Below are 4,736 nucleotides of genomic sequence, written 5' to 3'. Positions count from 1 at the left end.
AATCTCTAATGAGGGCATTTCAGGCAATTTGGATTTGGGTGAGGGAGATACCTAGAAGTAAGTGTTGCTTTGCTAGATCCTGCCAGATTACCCTTTGAGAGCTCTCTGGGCCAGTGACAAATTGAAAGGAAAGTGTCTGGGATGTATAAGGTCAAAGCTTCCTGAAGAACAGCAGGTCACACGCTTTCATTCAGTCCAAAGTGGACACAAATATTCTTCCTCATTAGGCAAGAAATTCAAGCACTTGCCCTTAGCGTTTTCTTACTAGTTCTTAAAGCTCTTTTACTTCCTCTTGAAATCCAGGGCCCCTGGGTTCTGTGTCCTACACTGACTTCTCTCTTACCCATTTTGAGGAGAAAATGTTACTAAAAGGTTTAACATAGAGGAATCTTCACAATCACAATCGATTCTTCCTCACGTGCCAGAAAAAGATGCTATTTGCCATCTCCTCGAATCGATGTCTTCAGATGTGGGATGTAAGGCTATCTCCTACAGAACCTGCAGCAGACATTTCTCTAGCGGCCGTTGAGTTGTTACAGAGACTGAGAGGGGAGCGTCACGGTCCAGAGCCTCAGGCCTGGGTGCCAAATGAGTGAGGAGTGCTCAGGAGTCCAGCATTGACAGCTGGGGGATGTGGTGTCCTAAAGCTGGGAGCCCTTCCAAGGCTAACACAAAATGGGACCTGGGAAAAAGATGGTAGCACAGGGCTGCTCACATTTTAGCATGCATAGGAGAGAGATTTCCCTTCTCTGGATATCACTCTTCTACCTCTAAAATGTACCACAACCTTTGCACTGGTCTAACGGTCTTTCACTTGTTCAGAATGCTAACACTAGTGGTCTCTACACACCACTCTGTCACTTTCCTGCATCTCTGTTCTGGTTTTCACTTCATTTTCTCATAGCCTATATGGATTATGTAGGCTCTTAAGAATAATACTTTTCGTATTTGTATTCAACTTCAAGGCAACTCCAGTTTCCTGCTCTAAGGCAGAAAAATATCCTTGCCTCCATTAATCTTCTGTATCTACAGAACCCCCTTTGACGTATTCCAAATCTTCACATCTCTACAAGCCCGCAGGTGATGCTTTCTCTTCTCCCATTTTAGATGAGCTAAGAGACTGCCAAGATACAGAAGGTTACATAATCCTTTCTCAGGAAGCTTGTACTGTGGGGTGGCTACTTAATGTAGTGGGGAAGTGCATGGGCCTTAGTGCCAGACCGACAGGTTGGGTTCAGGTCTTTTATTAGCTGACAAATAATCTAGCCCTCCTTAGCCTCAACTTACTTTTCTGCAGAATGGGAATAACAATACACACATGCATACCTCAGAGAGTTATGACAATATTTTAATAACGTAATGCATTAAAAAAAAAAGCTTAGCAAAGTGCCAGTAAGACCTGGATAAATGGTAGGTACTATTGTACAAAGCCCATGTTATTAACAAATGGCACAGGCTTTAAAATTCCATCCCAGTTGCTTCTTTGTTATGTAATTTTGGACAAATTAATATATCTTTCAGCCTCAGTGTCCTCAATTTTAAACAGGGATAATTCACCCACCCTCCAAGATTGTTATGAGACTTAAAAATAAAGATACATAAACTTCCTAGCACTCTTCAAGAACATATTCAACCAATGACTACTACAAACAATATTAATATAGTGCCCTTTATGCAGGTCTGCCCTATGGGGTTAGAACATAAGTCTCGCCTTTGACTTTGAACTCCAGACCCTTAACAGCTCCTTAAAGAGACCCCCAGGGCTTTCAGCCTCCATAAAGTAACAACACTACTTAATATCTGTGTTCATGGAGACCTAGACAAGTTGTTTCCATAGGTGGTACCCAGACTTTGGGATTTCACACACCAGGAAATTCATATATATATATATATATATATATATATATATATATATATATATATATATGATTTTATTCATATAAATTTTAATACATATAAATATGTATTATATATATTAATTATATATCCCCCCAAGAGATTCAAATCAGGCACCAACTTTTTTTCTCAATAAAGTGGTTTTGATTTTGTTTTTGTCTACCATCTATCAACACTGACATTCCATGAAATAAAAGACATTTTATCATTAAGAAGTGAGAACACAAATCAGGAGAATAAAAAGCATGCTTTGCACACACATACACATATCCGCACACTGCACAGGCTTCTCGTTATACTGTTAATGTGGAAAACATTACCACGGAATGCCACGTGGTACACAAATCTGAGTGGGAACCCCTGACTCACATGATCTTGGAGCTGGCCTCCCCTGCACTCTAGAGGGCTTTCGTACTGTTTTTGGGATAGGTAAGCAGGGCAGGGATATGCCTGTTCCAGGTCCCGGATCCCAGGGCCACCTGCCCTTCCTGAGTTTCTGGGGAATGGAAGAATCAAAAGTCCCTCCCAAGCCCCACTTGCTCTGCAGTTGAGCAGCGTCCTCACATCCTATCTGAGGTGGGCATCCGGGTCCAACCAGGCCCCAGCTTCAGGCTCCTAGGTGGTGCTTCCCAGCATCCCCTTGCCTCCCAGCATCTCTCACCTCAGCTGGTTAAGCATTTTGCAGACGATGCTCATTTATCTGTAGGATGTTGTGCATATTGTTATTTCCCTGTCAATTCCCCATGGGCATTGAGGTCCCAAGGGGTCAAGAGGCTCTCCCTAGGGACCCAGAAATGAGCTCTCACTACCTCCTATTTGAGTCCCAGGACAGGGTAGGAATAATATAAAACGAATGTCTCTACCAGGCAGCAATGAGGCTGTACACAGAACTCTCCAGTGTCACAAGCTGAACACTGTTTTGTTCCCTGTCAATTCAGTGGACATTTGCTGAGTCCCTATTAGATGCTGTGCTAGGTCTTAGAATACAAGCATGAAGAAATGTAGACTCTACTCTTAAGGCAACAGCCCATAATTTATTTCTTCCTATAGCCCAGGGAGAACCTTGTGTAATCCTCATTCATTATGCCAGAGACCCAGACCAGCAGGTGTGATGTAAGGGCCTCAGGCAGGCAAGAAAAGGCAACACAGGGAGCAGATTCAGTATGAAGGGCTTTCAGGGAACTTATGCAGGGTTAGGACATGATCTTACAGTTCTTTCTGACAGGCTCTTCCTTCTCCCTAAAGATATGTGATTTTTTCCTCCCTTGAAAATACCTGAAAGATTTTGGTAGATTTGTCTTCATTTCAAAATGTTCATGAGAAGCAAGTCTTGCTGACTGAAGAATAAACAGAAGACAATGGGAGGAAGTAGAAAGACACTGACCTGGAAGTCATGTAAACACGTTCAAGTCCTGGCCTAGCCACCAAACAAATAAATGCCTTGAGCAAGTCACTTCCCTCTCCAGAACTCAGTTTCCTTCTCTGAAAAAGGAGTCAGTTGAACTAGCCCTAACAGTGCATACGGTACTCTCTCTGTCCAGATTCTCAGGGCTCTGCACATAATCGCTCACTTAATCCTCACAACCAGTTTGTGAGATAGAGAGCATTGTTCACACCCACTTTACAGGCTGATAGGCACAGAGAAGTAAAAATAGTCTTGCTTAAAGTTGTGCAAATAGTACATAGCAGGGATGGGATTTGGACATAATCTATTTTCAGCATCTACACTCTGGAGAGCATTATAGTGGGCCGCCTTTCAGCAAGTAAGGAGATAGTACTCAAGTCCCTCTTAATGTTTAAATTCTATTGATCTAGGAGTTTCAAATGACCCCTGAGGGCTCAGATTCTGTATTTTAGACCAATGGAGCACAGAGTTTACGAAAATTTATAATGTATGAAGCAAAACTACTAGCTCATACTAGCATTAAAATAAAATTTTTCGAGGTGCTTTCACAGATGTGATCACTTTAGATTTTAATTGGACCTTGCATACGTTGGTAGGGTCATAGCATCATCTTCTACACCCGAAAAAGGAAGATCAGAGAAGTCAGGACTTGATTATGTCACTCAGTAAAACCAGCATCTAAGCCAATGGATGAGTCTTACTTCTCCAGCAAGACCAGGGGCCTCCAGGCTGGTATCCTGCAACCTTTCCAACCTGACTCACACATTTTTTCTAGGATGGCCTCTTAGGTTTGAAGAGAGACACCAAATTCTGAGTAGTGACAGAGAAAGGAAGCTCTTTCTCTGAGGCTCTCCTCCATGCCTCTCCAGTGCGGGGTCTCTCACACTGAGATGCCTGGCCTTGCAATCAAGGGAGTCAGGTCGCACCTCCTTCAAAATTTAGATGCATGTGGTTGGGGGGGGGGGGGGTGGTCACTGCAGAATGAGCTACTCTGTCCTTGAACTCCATTTGGGGCATTTTTTTGCTAAAGTTTATTAATTATTTATTTTGAGAGAGAGGTATACAGAGAGCAAGTGGGGGAGGGGCAGAGAGAGAATCTCAAGCAGGCTCCACACCATCAGTGCAGAGCCCAAAGTGGGGTTTGAACCCATGAACTATGAGATCATGACCTGGTAGTCTGATGCTTAACCACCTGAGCCACCCTGGGGCCCCTCTATTTGGGGTCTTTTATTTTTATTTATTTATTTTTTTAACGTTTTATTTATTTTTGAGACAGAGAGAGACAAAGCATGAACGGGGGAGGGGCAGAGAGAGAGGGAGACACAGAATCGGAAGCAGGCTCCAGGCTCTGAGCCACCAGCCCAGAGCCCGACGCGGGGCTCGAACTCACGGACCGCGAGATTGTGACCTGAGCTGAAGTCGGACGCTTTACCAA

This window comes from Leopardus geoffroyi, chromosome A3 (assembly GCF_018350155.1).
Source record: "Leopardus geoffroyi isolate Oge1 chromosome A3, O.geoffroyi_Oge1_pat1.0, whole genome shotgun sequence".
In the NCBI taxonomy this organism is placed as follows: domain Eukaryota; kingdom Metazoa; phylum Chordata; class Mammalia; order Carnivora; family Felidae; genus Leopardus; species Leopardus geoffroyi.
Note: the sequence above shows the minus strand (reverse complement) of the source record.